Source organism: Protopterus annectens, chromosome 1.part1 (genome assembly GCF_019279795.1).
Source record: "Protopterus annectens isolate FY-2018-M chromosome 1.part1, PAN1.0, whole genome shotgun sequence".
Taxonomy (NCBI): Eukaryota; Metazoa; Chordata; order Ceratodontiformes; family Protopteridae; genus Protopterus; species Protopterus annectens.
This window is the reverse complement of record NC_056726.1, coordinates 716,077,410-716,095,580: the sequence shown is the minus strand read 5'-3', so window position 1 is coordinate 716,095,580 and position 18,171 is coordinate 716,077,410.

The window sequence follows — 18,171 nt, the reverse complement described above, 5'->3', positions numbered from 1 at the left end:
AATGGCAAAAACCATCCTGATTATTTTTATTTCATAGAAATTGTTCGCTATGCAGTCATATAATGTAATCACTTCAAAAATCTGGAGTTTCACAGGTTTGGTAAGACTTCCGCTGTTGTGCATGTGATTCATAGACATGACATTAAACAGTGGATTACATTGCTTGGTATTCAATTCCAGTCAAGGGTAACATTCTATCAACGTATTGACATTACACAAACAATACTGTATGAAGTTATTATTCTCAATTTTTATTTTGGAGAAAGAAATATGAAGTCATTTTACAATTTCCTGCCACCAAAACAACTGTTCTGCAAATGTCATGGTGTGACTACTCCTGCAGCATATACATTTAGTAATGATGTGTATAGCATATCTACACAGATAGAATATGGTTCAATTTAGGCAGACTGTATGTCCAAATAACAGAAATAGCTTCCTTGGCCAAGAAACACTGAAACTGCACTGCTCACAGTTGTGTGAGCATTAACATCATTACCTCCCTGTCATCATTCTGACAAAATCATGCTGAACAAATTATCATCGAATGTCCTTTCTTACTTCACACATCAATTTCAGTTATTTGTGAGAAGATCCATTGCTATGTCCTGTGGCAGACACAGTGACTATGCACAGCTTGGCAGAGTGTGTAGTATAATAGGAAGGGGTTTGAATCCGGTAGCATCTGTCTGTCACATGGCTGTGTCAGACAGGAATAGCTCAAACAAATAAACTATTTATGGCACAGTCAGGCAGCAACAGTTATAAGGCATCATCCTCCAAAGTAGGGTTCCATACCCATTACAATAGGGAAGTGCTGTAAACCTATCAAGTGTATTTGCCAGGACACACACAGTATGCCTATTTCTGTGTAAACACAGGTTGATACCTTCATTATGATATCTGTGTTGGCATGTGCTCTAGTCTGCCAAGAGGCAAATGCTGTGTATGTCATTGAATGTTCACAAGCATTACTTAATTTCCATATAAGAATGAACTGCATTGTGTCTTCTTCCAAACATTTATGTACTACTCTAATTGCTTTCATCATACTGTACAACTTTATAGGACATGATGACTTACATATTCCAAACTTAGAATCACACAGGAGAAGACCACAAACAAAATTCAACCTGTCATGATATTACAACCAGCAGGACCAGAGCATGTGCCAAAATTCATACCAAAATTCAAACTCTTATTACTTAAAAAACAGTTAAGCACTTTCATTCCCTATTTATATCATGGGACTTCTTCAGAACTGTAAAACACATTCAAAAGCCTCATTTTAAACAATTAAAAACTGTCACTATGATTTACCACACACCAATGAAAAATCTCAAATAATTCACAATAAAAGAATCCAAAGAATTAAATAAAAATATAATTCAGGTATTAAACATTTCTTACTGTATAGCATTCTGTAAGATAATCATAAAGTGTCATGGTGCCTGTGTCAGGACATTTTCTTGTGTGTACCTGTTGTTTACGTGCTGTTGCAGCAGTATTCACTCTAATTTCTTGTGAGCATGTTCAGTGTAATCGTGTAGTAGATGTGCTTCATTTATGAACATAGAACTTGAACAACTGAGATGTCATCAGATCTGTGTAGTCATTTGTCACTTGTGTATTTTGAGTGCTGTTATACTAGTGTTTGCGATGTACACAGATATAAAACATTTGCTTGTCTAGTATATGTGTCAGGTAATATAGACCTTGTCTATGGTTGCCAAATGACAACAAATGGCAACATGTCTCTTTCTGATGTGCATGACACAACAACTGTCCAGCTCATTTCTTTTTTTATACATGATAAAGAGAATACAGCATTACTGTCAATTATCATAAATACATTCCCTGTATATACGTGTCATTTCCAATAACTGCAGTCTGTGTGAATAGCTTCTATTGTATCCACTTTCCTTGCTGTTATCTCAACTCAGCATGTTATCAGCATTACTATCACATTTACTCACCTTTCTTACAATGTTGCATTCTGTCTCTTTCAGACCTGCTGTTAGCATATCCAGTTTTAGTTATGCACATGGGTAAAGAATTGAGAACAGGAGTAATTATTATTATATCAATATGGAAATATTTCTGTTTAAAATGTTTCTTTGCGACATGAGTGCATTTGACTGCATTAACTGAGTACATTTTCTTCTTTTATCCTCCTTTAATACTTATATCTGTATTATTAACACTATTTTCGGTGAATATTTTCTGCATTTAACATCCCCTGCATCTTACTTCTTGTAAACAATCTGTTCTTACTTTATATAAGCTGTCCATGCACGCTCACATGATAAGTTTGCCTACAGGCAAGCAGTTTTGTTTACATTGTGTGCTTGTGTTTCACTGCACTGTTTTGCGGCTGCCAACACTACTGTTGGCCATGAAGCAGTGCTTGCAAACATCTAAGCATGATGGGCAGCATTCATATTCAATGAGGGCTGCTGCTCTTCATGCTAACCTACTATAATTGTTTAGGCTTCGCATGAAGCCAACACGATTGCTAATGAATCTCAGTTTCAATCTTTTTTAAATGGTATAAACTAAAACTAAAACTACAGATTAAAATGATTCTTATTAAAATTTAGGATGTAGGTACTGTGCTGTTTTGAAGCCAGTAGCACAATATAGCAATATTTGTGACACTTTTTTTCCCATTTTGTCTACTGACCATCATTCCTTCAAGCAGTCAAATGGTTCACATTCCCCCTTTTACTGGAGTGAGAGCTAACTATGAAGAGATGATAGTTAATCGGTTTGACTGTTCATCAGAAGGGTAGTCTTATTGTTTAAGGTATCCTTGATGTGACACTGTTTAACATTTAAACGGATTTTATTCCTCAGATGTAGGAAATATTGGATAATAAATCTTTCCCCTCCAGCATGTTTCATTTATGTGCTGTTGGAGGTTTAGATCCTTAGTTTGAGTGTTTTTTTTTTATTTGTTTTCTTGGCTTATTGATATAAGATAGCCAATAGACATTTTACTTAAGAACCTTTGTCGTTTTTCTTGTTACATGTTGTATCTGACTAGGTACATGCCAAATGGAGCTTTACTCAGTATAACTGGTCTATTAAAGGTACAGAGGGAAGATGTCTTCAGAAGTTATTTGGGCTAGGTGGAAGGACCTTCTTAATTGCTATTGTTACACATTGTTCAACAATGAGGGAGTTGTCGAGCAAGGTGTCATTAGTTGTTGCCTTGTTACTGATTAAACCATTTGTCACTAAAAGGATGAATACATATACTGGTTTTCTCATTTGTTTTTTGTACAGAGCTCCCAAAAATTTGTAGATAACTCTTGACTTAATACGCTTACAAAAATTGCAGACTTACTGCATTAACACTTGTGAGGGCACTTAAAGGCTCCAAATAGCTTTTAATGCTCCTAATAACTGGTATTATAATAACAGATTTAAAGATTAGGCTTGAAAAGTTAGCTGTAGAGGCATTTGCATCAATAAATATGAGCTATATCTTATATATTTGTAACCTTGATTCAAGGACAGTAATGCAAATGAACAAGCTCGGAAGAAGTACCAGAAAAATGTCAGTTTTCAATTATGACATAGTATATATAATTATTAGTATTTGTGCTGTTTTACATATATTTTTTGATATAGTGCTTGCATAAACACATAGGTTTTTGTCCCACTTTACATCAATTTATGACTGAGGGTCTATATCACCTTATCGAATGATGAAATGAGCGAATGCTCTTTCATCATTCTGATAAGGTCGAAACCCCTAAAAAGCAAACACACGGAACAGCGATTTTTTTTCCCCAGGGAAAAAAAAAATCAGTGCTCAGCAAAAAAAAAAAAAAAAAAAAATATATATATATATATATATATATGTATATATATATATATATATATATATATATATATATATCTACCAACTCCAAGACCCCACAATAGTGACGGATTTGGCAAAGTCCTGAAAATGCCCCACCAATTTTTTTCCCTGGGAAACAAATCGATGGTCCATGTCTTCCATCTTTAGGGGTTTTGACCTTGTCAGATCGATGAAAGAGCATTTGCTCTTTTCATTGTTCAATAAGGTGATATAGACCCATGACTGATATGTTTTTAACAATGTATAATTATAAAAAAGAATCCTCCATCATAACTAGAAAGCATGCACAACATCTTATAAGACAGATTCTTGTTCTGGACAAACTTACTTAAGGGAAGAAAGATTCATCTGAGGCATTGTTATATCCATTTCAGATTTGTAAAAGCTGATTTGTGTAAAATATGAGCTGGCTTTTTAAATTCTTTTAAAAGAATCATATTTATTGTCGTCTTACTAGATATTATCATATAAATCACAGTCAAATGGTCAGGCAAATAATCCAATAATGATTAAACAGTACAAGGACAAAACCTGAAAGACTGGTGTAATAACTTTTTAACTATGTAGAGTAATGTAAGGGCATGGCAGTCTAAACTGCAGATTACAATCAATGGTGCATAATAACTGGTATAGGGCTTTCACTAATAAATACTGGCCTCTAACTCCCCTACCTAACATTTACTTATATCTGTTCATAACGTTAACTATTTCTTTGGTTGGAAATCCAAAAAAAGTATAGGAAGAGTAGTATGAAATATAAGGAATGCACATAACCCTGAATATAATGCTGAATATCAATTTAAGACATCACCTTTATTTTAAACTCTTCCCTAAAAGCAAATATATGACAGCACTGAACTGAGCTTTCCAATTGCCCCTAATCTTATATAAATTTCTCATTTAAAAATACATCAATACCCATCAAAATAAGTCTGCAACAAATGCTCACAAATGTAGTGCTAATCTCCCTTATGAAAAACTATGGGGAAATTCAGAAAAGTTATCAGAATGTCAACACCTTGTGTCCTGGTACTCTTGCACAAAGGTATGCAGCTCCATGTAGGTCTGGCTCCATGCAGTATTCTAATGAGGCAGTCTGGGGGAGAGGCATATACTAATTAGCCATGTGTTCTCTTTCCTGTAGCCATCTGCAGGAAGGAATCTACATGGCAAGTGATTCAGGAAATTGCTCAGACATGCAGGTCAACACAGCCAGCCCCTACACATTGTGCTAGTGTACATGGAAAAAAGGCTGCGTTCATCTACCAACAATTAAAATAATATGGGAATCAGGGGGTGATGAGGAACCACTAGCCCCCAGGGATAATATTATTGTGCTGTGCCATAACAGTACCAGCAGCAGTGTAGAGACTGAGGTGAAGAGGGAAACACTAGTCACCCAAAGATAGTACAATTGTGCCATAACAGCACTTACACTAGTACACGACTTGGGGTGGATTAGGAAGAAGCATTATCTACCAGTGAATACTGTACACTCTTGTGTCTTAACCGCACTTGTACTAGTATTGATACTGGGGGGACAACTCAGGGACAGATACAGGAACTATGGTGTGTGTGTGTGTGTGTGTGTGTGTGTGTGTGTGTGTGTGCGTGTGTGCGTGTGTCGCGTGTGCGTGTGTGCGTGTGTGTGCCTGTGTGTGCGTGTGTGTGTGTGTGTGTGTGTGTGTGTGTGTGTGTGTGTGTGTGTGTGTGTGTGTGTGTGTGTGTGTGTGTTTCTGTGTTAGTGCGTGTATATGTCTGTGTTTGAATGTGTACCTGTATGAGTGTGAAAGTGATGGGAGGATGCTTATAGCTACCTGATGTAGCCACAACAATTCATTACCATTTAATTCCAACTAACATGCAGTGACTGCAATTCAGAGACATATGAATTAGCCAATAATTATATCTTTCATCATAGTGAATAACATGTCTCTGAATCACAAAATACCATTTTGAGAAAGCAGGGCATTTTTTGCACAAACCATAAGGCTTCAGCTATGCCCTCTCATGAATCCTTGGGTATGTTTATTTCAGCATCTAAGCATTATCTCAGGCTTATCTCAATGTGTTCCTTTAACAGATTAATATTGTGGTGGAATACTAGTGCTTGCATATATTTAACCATGATATGGTATATAACTCTGACATTTTTTTTCTAATTTTTTCTGATTTAGGATCCAATAGCAATGTAAGATAAATATCAATACATCTTAATTAATAATCATGTATTACTAAGACCCAACTGTAAGTTTTACCACTCTCCAATCACTGCATATTATATAGTGTTGCATCAAGAAAAAAGTAAAAAAGAACTGCCTTCCCTTTTAGTCAGCAATTTATGCACTTATAATCTTTATGGACCTTATCTAATAACATTGTCCACACAATAACATGGGGGAAGTCCTACCCACCATCAAAAATATAAATGTTTAATTCTTTTTGCAAGAACAATAGACCTTATTAAGTTCCTAAATACTACTAAAGGGGCTGAACAATTCTGCTACTAAAATTAAAATGGTAGTTGCCATGACTGGGTACATAGGAATCACTTAGAAACACCTAAAACAAATCCATCTCATGTAGTCTGACATAATATTCACTTAATCAAAAGCACAGCCAAATGGAGAATCACTTCTGCTCTTCCTTAATTTAACCAGGTTGACTGTCAATATGACATTTTTTTAATTTCTCACGTTAAGATGTAAAAGAGTTTGCAAGGAAAACCAACGATCCAATTATGTTCATGAAACAGGCCTAGAGTAGAATAATGAAGTTGCAAACATGAGTGGTATTCATAAAGGTACCATGAAGTGTACATCATCATGTACACGTCAAGGTAACATTTTGGGATTCAGGAACATGCCTAACATGGTGCTGCTTGCTAGTGAGACAGATGGGGTAGAGGCATATGCTAATTAGCAATGTACTGTCTCTATCTTTGAACCACACTCAGGAAGGTTTTTACAAACCAAGATATTTCAAAAGCTCAGCTATGCAGGTTGCACATTGTGATTTGACTGTGTTCATCTATTGAATGTGGAAGTACTGCAAGGATCAGGGGTGGGGGAAGCCAATAGACACCAAGAATTAATCTAAACTGCAATGCCTTTGCAGCACATACAGCAGTATAGGGATCTGGGGGTGAGAGACTCATTAGAAATAAGGATTATTCTATCCTCTCATGCTGTAATGGCACATACAGCAACACAGAGATGTGGGAGGTGGGGTAGCCACTAGACACTAGGAAGTATTCTATTCTCAAGTGCCATAATAGCAATTACGTTATTATGGGGATTGAGGGTGGGGGAAACCGCCAGCCATCAAAAAACAACAATTCTGCCATAATGGTAGGGCTATTAGAAGTATGTGGCTTAACATTAGATAGGACAGGGAGACAAGTGATGAACAGATACTGGGACTGTCTGTGGCATGTGCCTGCATGTGTGTAGGTGTGGGTTTGTGACTGAATGTGCATTTGTGTGTTTGTGGGAGAGTGACTAAGGGGATGAATATCCATTTCTACATGAGCAGTAGTTAAGTACTGTGTGACAGTAGTAACTGTGATTCAGAGATATGCAAATTAGCCAATAATGAGATCTTTCCTCATCAAGGCTAACATGAATCACAAAATACTGCATTATGGAACCAAGACCTTTCTAGTATAAACTGTACAGTTTTTGCTAGGCTCCTTCATAAAATCCAGGAATGATGCACAAATAAACCTTTAGTATACTTCCCTGCATTTTCAGTCATGTAAACTCCACAAATATAAGAACATGACCAATACATTATATCAGCTACAACAATGTGACACTGTATGCCATGCTTGTAATCACACCCACTGTATTCAACAGCAATTGTGTGCAGCTGTCATTTTTAATAACATATAGGTATACAGACAAAACCAACAACCCTGTCTTAGATCTAACCATCGCTACTTAATATATATAGACTGTGTATAGTACAAATACCTACATTATTATAGTGGTCCATCCAAAAATCAAGTAAACCTCTATCAATAATTCTAAATGTTCCTGACTAATAAAAGCAGATGTTTTACACTCTGTAATCACTGAACTCAGCAAAAATATCCATGCAATGCTCTTAAATTTAAATTCCAGAAACTTCATTACTATAAAATGTGCAACTTTTAGGCTTTTTTAGGAGATTACGGATAAAACCTAAACTCTGTATGTAACAGCACAGTAGGTAATGACGACTACCAGTGAAGGCACACTAGTAGACAACATTTCAAAAACACAGTAAACAAATGTTTGTATTTAGACAGTCTCCACATTAACATTCAATTTAAAAATAATCATTAAAAGTCATTCTTCTACCCTCTTCAAATGATTCACCCTTATTACTAGTGACACAGAAATACGATAATAGCCAAAGAAGGGGATCACCCTATCCATTCCAAGGGTTACTAACCATTTTCTCATTTCAATGCATTGTGATAAGTTAAAAAATGAGCATCCATTTTAGCATCTGAATGTAACTCACATTGATTTGCAGACCCATAGGATCCAAGTAGTGGTTGGGACAACAACTTGTTCTTTTAAATCACAATTCAGTCCATGTCAAATTACTCACTCTGTCAAAAAAACACACGATCTACAATTATTTAACCCATTTTTTAAGTTCAGATCACTCCACCATGCCTATTACGAACAAAGCCAAACTGTTATTGGTCTTTTCTTAACTTTTTATGTAATATTACCACCAAATTAAACACTTTGTAATGGAACACCTAGTAAAGACAGACCCCGGGATTCAAGAAGCTCGGTGCAAGGATGGTTTTAGCCTTGCACCGAGCATTCTCACTACAGATGGCACAGCAGCACCATATGAATATGTATGAGGGTGCGCCACCGCAACTTCGATGTGCACAGGAAACGTGTACGAGTGCAGGGGGTGTGTACAAGTGTGTAAACATGCCCCGACACTTGCAAAACCTACTATGCCTATTAGTAGAGCCCGCCCCTAAAAGTAAGTCAGTAATTCAGTGTCCGTGAATACCGAAAAGTATGCTAAGCATACAAGAGTGCCCACAAGCAGTGAAATAAACTCAAAGTAGTAAACACACAAGCATGTAGTGGAATGTTAAGCCCTGTCTCCAGAACATTCACAATTAGATTCCCTGTCCCTGTGTCCCTATTATACATTCAAATTGCTGCAATATCGAAGGTGTAAGCAAAGCGTAGCATGTCTGCACATCACTGCCCTCCGCCGAGCATAGCTTACACATCATATTCATTCAAATAGAGAAAAACATGCGGAATCAACGTGTCAATAGTGTAGTGTTTAGAGCATCCACCTAACGAACAGGCATTCACAGTTCAAGCCCAACAATAGCACATATCATTTTCCATGTGGAATGAATGTCATTTTGCCATAAAACTGACATAAGAGTATCACATGAGATATTTAACTTAAATATCATTCAAGCAAAGTGGCACTGTCATAATGAATAAGGTACTAGTAAGCAGGTGTAATCACATATAAGCAGCAGTAAACACATATAAGTACCAGTAAGCAAGTCTGAGTGCACATGTGCAAGTCTAAGCAGTGCCCAACATAGGAAATATAGATAAGTATAGATATATATATATTTTGAACACAGGTGGGGTGGAGGAACTATGGGTATGAAATTATGTAGCCAGGCGTGCAAGGGTTGGATGGGCTGGTTCTAATTGGACCGCCCCGTTGAGGTCAGCGAGTTTGTGATAAGTATATATGCATACATACATGCAGAAGTACATTCTCTGTAACACATTCATTCTATTTGCAGACATAAATAACATGAATGTGCCCTTACAAACCTTGACAGTAGATAGAATAATAGGTTGTGCAGAAGATGGATGGGACAAAACTGCTAAAACACAGAAGTGTGTACAATGTCCGAAGTCAGTGCTGTGCTGAAAATAATCAAATGTGAGGATTTTCCCAGACATGGAATCAGTCCTGTGATCTGCCTGCTATGGCAAAGCCAGTTACTAAACCAGTCTATTTGTAAAAGAAATACGCCGAACATGTACATAATTAGGCTGTCATGTGTAACGTGTGTGTTACCACATAGTCATACATATTAATTTATTGTAGTGTCATGTTAACGGGAGTAAGGATGTAATGAAGTATAGAGTCTAATCTTGACATAAATACATGCATGTTCCATGTGGGACAACCCAAAAATTGCGTATAGTATTCTTTTGGTCGCTCATGTCACCAATGATTGTAGACTAAACATCTGGGAGTTCTGAGGATATGTGGAGTGAGTCAACCGATGGGATGGGTCTATAGGATTAGGAAGTGGCCAATGTGTAGTGGTGTGGATACACTGCAAATCCAGCTGAAGAATGGATGACTGCAGTGTTAGGGAGGCGTTGGGGTATGTGTTTGAGAAACCAGGAGCCATGGGTATATATGCAAATGAAGCAGCACAGCAATAGTGTATTGGTTAGAGCAACCGCCTAATGAACAGACATTCCCATACCGAATCCCACTGTATCACATACCATTTACCATCTGTAATCTGTACATGAACATATTGTGACATCTGTCCACTGTATAACCTGCAAAATATCAAATAAAAATTAACTGGAGTGAAGTATCAGTGTCATAATGAATAAGGCACTAGTAAGCAGGTCAAGCATATATAAACACCAGTAAGCATGCGTAAGTGCATTTGCGTGGGGTATGTATTGCTTTACAGACACACACACACATATATATATAAATATATATATATATATATATATATATATATATATACACACACACACACACATATATCTAGCCACGGCTAAATAAAATACTAATTTAATCAAATAGAAACAATGGTGAGCACTTTCGCAGTCAAACTGCTTCCTCAGACAGTTTAAACTTCTTCTTTTGGCTGCTCCCATCAGGGGTCGCCACAGCAGATCAACTGTTTCCATTTCTTCCTGTCCTCTGCATCTTGCTCTGTCACAACAACCACCTGCATGTCATCTCTCACCACATCCATAAACCTTATTTTAGGCCTTCCTCTTTTCCTGTTACCTGACAGCTTCATCCTTAGCATCTTTTTCCCAATATTCTCTGCATCCCTCCTCAGCACATGTCCAAACCAATGTAATCTTGCCTCTCTGGTTTTGTCTCCAAACCTTCCAACCTGAGCTGACCCTCTAATATACTTATTACTAATTCTGTCCATCCTCGTCACACCCAGTGCAAATCTTAACATCTTCAACTCTGCCACGTCAAGCTCTGACTCCTGCCTTTTTGTCAATGCCACTGTCTCCAACCCATTTAACATAGCTGGTCTCAATACCCTCTTGTAGACCTTCCCTTTCACTCTTACTGGTACTCGTCTGTCACAAATCACTCCTGACACTCTTCTCCACCCACTCCATCCTGCCTGTACTCTCTTCTTCACCTCTCTTTCACACTCATCATTACTCTGAACTGTTGATCCCAAGTATTTAAACTCATCCACCTTCACCACCTCTACTCCCTGCATCCCCACCATTCCTCTATCGTCCTTCTTATTCACACACATATATTCTGTCTTAGTCCTGCTGACCTTCATTCCTGTTCTCCCTAGAGCATATCTCCACCTCTCCAGGGTCTCCTCCACCTGTTCCCTACTCTCACTACAGATCACAATGTCATCTGCAAACATCATAGTCCACGGGAACACCTGTCTGATCTCGTCTGTCAACCTGTCCATCACCATTACAAATAAGAAAGGGCTCAGAGCTGAACCTTGATGTAATCCCACCTCCACCTTAAACGCATCTGTCACTCACACCGCAGACCTCACCACTGTCACACTACCCTTGTACATATCCTTTACCATTAGACATTAGACAGTTTAAACTAATCAATTCAAACATTTAAATACACTCTCCACATAATGACATCACATCAATTCAACATTTAAAGATACAACATCAAAAATGTATACATCAAAAAGATATATATATATATATATATATATATATATATATATATATATATATATATATATATATATATATATATATATATATATATATATATATATATAAATAAATACAAAAAGACCAATACGTATTTATCATTTCTGTGGTTAGATAGAGACTATTCATGAGTTGTTGGTCTTTTTGTATTATATATATCTTTTTGATGTATACATTTTTGATGTTGTATCTTTAAATGTTGAATATATATATATATATATATATATATATATATATATATATATGGTTCCAGACATATACATATTATATATATATATATATATATATATATATATATAGATATATATATATATATATATATATAGATAGATACATATATATATATACATATATATATATATATATATATATATGTATGTATATATATATATATATATATATATATATATATATATATATATATATATATATATATATATATATATATATATATATATATATATATATATATATGTATATAGATATATAGATATATATATATATATTTATATATATATATATATATATATATATATATATATAGATATATATATATATATATATACAGCTGTGATAGGAAACAGCACACAGGAATGACATATGTTCACAGGCTATGCCAATGGAAGTGAGGAGCCCAAGCAAGAAACATGAAACACGTAGCATGACCTTCCACTCCCCCCCAGCTGGACATGTGAAACATGCACACAAACAATGTAAAGAGTCCACTGCTCCTCAGACCACAGGCAGGATACAATCAGGGGGGGGTACACAGTGCACCCACGAATTTTACTCTTGGAACACAGACAGGAGTGTCCCTTGCAGGACACCTCAAAAATTGTCAAGACCAAAAGAAGGTGATAGACCGACCATTCTGGCTGGGGTGTATACATACTCAGAATACAAGGATGAGAAACCCTGATGACCCATGGGCCGAGACATTTGTATGAAATGGGTCCCGTGAAGTGGAGAGTGGGTAGCGTGTAGTGGTGTGTCCAGAACAGACCAGGACCCAGAGTAAGAATGGATGCTGTTGAGGAGGTGCGGGTGGGTGTACTATGGGTAGCTACTTATGGGTCTAGGTGTGCAGGTGTTGGCTGATGTGGGCCTATATGGCCAGCCCTAGGGATGTAAGCGAATGTGTTCATTGGGCAGAGGTGTCGTCCAATGAGCAGCTACACCCACTACGAGTCCCACTGCAGCAAAGTGTAATCTTTATGGCAAGGAATGGAATAACCAGATGTAGACATATATATGTAGAGGTATGTGTGTGTATATCTACCCATAGCGACATAGAGATAAGCCTCTCTTTCTCCGTAGTACAAATGTATACATACAGAGACAGAATACAGAATACGGATACATACCCACATATAAATACATACATATGCAGACACCCATAGACCTATATGTTGTGATATAGATCTACATATATATATATATATATATATATATATATATGTACAGCAAAATATAAATATACATGTATGCATACATATACAGATATATCTGTATATAGTAATGTAAATATATATATATATATATATATATATATATACATGTATATAGCTATGGTATGATACAGCAGTTATGAGTAACATATGTTCACAGGCGTTCATATGGCGGTGAGTGGTCCAATAAACAAACATGTAACACGTAGCATCAACCCCCCCACCCTCCCAGCTAGGCTGGTGAGACATACAGACACCCAATAAAGGTAACCACACCACTGCTTCCCAGACCACCAGCAGGATACTACCAGTGGGAGATACCTGCCAGGTCTAATCTTGAAACATAGACATCGATCTCCCTTGTGGGACACCAAAAATTAATGATCAGAGGCAGTCCCGGTAATGCCTTATCAAACCAGGCTGTAGATGTACATGGACCAGTAGGTTGTGCAAGCCTGAGAACCCATGGGTCGACACAATGTACGACATGTGTCCCAACACTTGGAGAGTGGGCAGTGTGTAGTGGTGTATTTATACCCCACCTGCACCTGCAGTAAGGATGAGTGCTGTAGAGGAGTGGCAGGTGGAGGAACTATGGGTATGCACTTATGGGCCTAGGTGTGCAGGTGTTGGCTGGTGCAGTCGTATTAGGACTGCCCCGGGATGTAAGTAATATTCCAAAATGGGCATAGCTGACACCCATACCTCTGAACCCCTAAGAACACATCCACTGGACAGGCCATAAACCATTGGGGGCACAAATAGGGACCATACCTCTGAACTGTCCCCAATTTCCAGGGACATCCTTGATTTCAACTCAGTTTCTAACTCTGTCCCACTTAAACCATCCTAAAACTAGTGACATTTGGAGGAAAGGTGGTGAATTACACGTAATGAATAATGACAACAATTAAGAGTTATAAAAATCCTTTACCTCAGAAAATGTGTATGAATTTATATGCTCTGAGTCTGTCAATGTGTAAGGTTAATAGCACCAATAATTTAAATGTGTCCCTGATGTTGTGCCGTGTCCTTGATTCAGTTTGTATTTTTCCCTACTCATATGAGAGGTCTGATAGGCACAGAAAGCACATATTCCACTGATAACCTTAGAAAGATGATAGAATATTAGGTATGCAGTAGCATGACTCGGCAGAAGGATGTGGGTTTCAAAACCCAATTACTTGTTTGTATTGAAGTGCCAGTTCCCATGTATTAGCCAGATGTAAGAGGAACACACCAATAATATGAATCAAACTGTGGACAGGTCGTGGATTCTGTACAGTCGAATGGCATGCTGTCGCCTAATGGACAGCCATTCCCGATACTGTAGGCATGTAATCCGATGTAATAGGTATCACAAGGTAATATCGTAGTCCTCACTCCCATCCAGGGGTGTGAGTGGCAGATGCAAACACCAAATGCAGTGCATTTGCAAGTGCGGGAGCAAGTGGGTGTAAGCCTGTTTGGCCGCCAGTTTGCGAGTATTACACTGGTAAAGCAATATAGAGGCTAACTGAGTGTAAGAAACTGTAACCAGAGGTTAGCATTGCTTAGCAACATGCAAACCCATGCATACCCGCTCACAACTGTTTTAATGAGCCTTAATCACTCTGTATCCAATGGCCTTGTTCTGCCCAGCAAAAAAGAAACGGCCTCTGCAAGGCTCAAACCCAGGACCCTGCACACACAGCTGTTGTGATTTACCTCTAAGCCACAGCAGATATACAGACATTGGACCTTATCACAAACATATCATCCAGCGCAGTCATTCAACAGTATAGGAAATGTATTCCATCATGTAGATGTATGTGTGAATGTTTATGTCCAGCATAGAGATACATATATATATATATATATATATATATATATATATCAGGAACATCCCATGTGACAGCATTACAAAGGAATGAAAAGGGAAAAACCAGCAATGCCTGTATTATGTAGTGGTCTTGTCCTATGTAATATCAAGACTCTCTCAGACAGACATGTGTCATTCATACGCGCAAATATTTGTACATTGGCCATATACATCACTCAGTGCATGTTATTTACATTAACACAACAGTTCATGTCCAATAATTATGTGAGAACAGTACTCCTGCAAGGTGATGTGTGCGATGTCATCATCATGATAAAGGTAAATGGGGTAACCATAGAGGGACTGGTAGTGTTGTGTGTACAATGGGACCATCTGCATCACATGCACCTAGAACATTTAGGAGTCATGTGCATACTAGGACTGTGCGCCTGAGAGAACAACTGGAGTATGTTGTGATGCATATTAAAAGGGTTACATGTGTCCAGTGGACACATGTGTGAAATGAACAGCTATGTATGTGGCAAATGTTGTTCTAGGAACCGACTGGCCTTTTGTTTCCGTAGGGTGAGAGTGGGATGTAGGGGAAGGAGAGTAGGTATGCTTGTGGAGGAAAGGTAGGGTAGGATGACAGACAAGACAGCATACAGGGTCAGTATATGACATATGCGGGTGGATACACCTCAGACGGGGAGGGGTATTCGGAATTCAGAAGCCCATGATCCCCCAGATGGAAACAGTGGGATGGAAGTCCCCAGCCATGGGCAGCCACCACTGCACCAAAACAGCTGCAAAGATGGCAGTGCTGGGTGCTGTCTAGGAGGGGCAGCCTCACCTTATAAAAGTGACCCTCTGCCCTTTAGCTGGCGTATCTGGCCTCGAAACCCCTTACTGAGCCCACAACACACCACGTCTGGGACTGTACGACAGCGGACATGTTCCTGTCTGGATCTGCTCCCGGGGGGACAAGCCCAATCCTCAGTGGCGGTACCACCAGAAGGCGGTGCAGAGCCAACAGAGGTGGAGGTCCAAGGCTGGGCCATAGATGTGCTGGTGCCCCATGCCATGGCCAGCTGAAATGGGATAGGAGGTACTGCCGGGACCTCCAAACCCATACAGCCTATGGTGTTGCAGTTTAAACACAGATATGCGTTAGGAATAGTCAACAGCATTCAGGATTACTTACAACAGCATGCATAGATATGACCATCAACCAAATACAACAGACTGTATACATTTGCAGAGGGAGCACAACACATGCATATATACTGCATGGCATCTGTACAAAGTGTAGAAGACTTGTGACTGCAGCTATGAACAGTGGCCCATTATTGGCATGTCACTGAGAAACCCAGACAGTGTCTGTCATACCACTGTTCATGTGGCATATGTCCAGTCAGGGATGAGATGGCAGTATCTCATCACTATCACCATGTACTGGCTGCAATCCTCACACTATGCTCCTGCTGTTCACAGATGTGTGTTCAGTGAGTAACACAGGAAACAAATGGTTCCACACACTGATCAGTCCACAGATGGCCCTACAGATGGGGGTACCTCACAAACAGAGCACTGTCTTGTCAGTTTTAAAACATACAGAATAGCCATTATCACACACAACTTGTTAAACAGGCAGTAGTCTCAATGAAGCATAGCTACATTTACATGCTGCAGTCATGTCTGGCACATCACCCTCCTGTCTTTAGGCAACTTCCCACTGTTTATGTTGTTTGGGGAATGTCCAGATATAATCTGTGATGCCGTTTACTAAACACCAAATCCAGGTGCCACTCACAGCGACTGTCATGGGCAAACACCAACATGATGTTCCTAGATATAGTACTGTGTTTTTTATGTGAATGGCTATGGGAACATCATCACAGCTGTTCCACATGCAATCAATTAGAGGAGGACTGCAATAGGTGCAGAGGCCATCACCTGATAATGACCATCAATTACAATACACAAGCTGCTGCTGAGCAGGTGTACACCTTCACATCCACCAGAGAGTGTATGGGAGGGACAGACAGAGGCAAAGTGCATCAAATAAGGGCTTGGAGACTAAAACCTAAGCATTGTCTGTCACACACCTACCAGTACAGGGGTCAAACCACTGACTGACTAGTCATTACTATTACAAGTGCATGCAGTTACTCCATGTGCCACAAAGCTGAAATGTTGGTGTGCTGTAAGAACATATATGTGTGTTGGTGAGCGACATCTGCAACAGAGATATAGTAGACATACATTAGATGTAGCACACATGGCTGTCCACGTGAACGGATGTCATTGTCAACACAACCACACTCTGTAATGGACTCACATTGACACTCTTTGCCAGGCCCACAAATACACTCCCAAACTACTTAGTTTGCCACACTACAGTAATGCACAGGTACTACATGCACCAAAGGGGATATCTGGTGGTTCTATGGGCTAGGGCATGTGAACATATTTGACATCTGTCAGTTTGCCAATGGGAGTTATACTGGGAGTGACTGTGGTTGGGAGCATCATACCCCACATGCAGACACAAGGTGCCAGTACTGACATGCATGTGTGCATTGCTTCATGAGTGTGTAGTGGTTGGCTGTGCAAGATGGATGTGCAAGGTTGGGTGAGGTGTAATCGTTGGCATCATGCCACCAGACAATGGTGTGCAGTGTGTACAGGGGTGTAGTGTCTGCAATTTCCCACACAGATGGGTATTGTATGAACTGCCCTGACATCCTGGTTACTATTGTGTATGGCCATAGCTTTGCAATGCATGCTATGTCTGTGTTTGATAGTCATTGACATGGACATTGCCTGGGATGTACATGTCCCACAATAATGTTCAGTGACATGTACAGGTGTCCAGTGTCTGTCATTCTGGGCTGTCATGACCGAATGATGAGCTTTCAACACAGAGCAAATGCATCCATGATACACGTGTGTGTGGATAATACCTAGGTCGCATTTACTCATATAGCCGCATTCCAAGACAAATGTCCTACACACAGAAGTAACACCCTGACACCTACATGACAATTGCATTGGATGCTT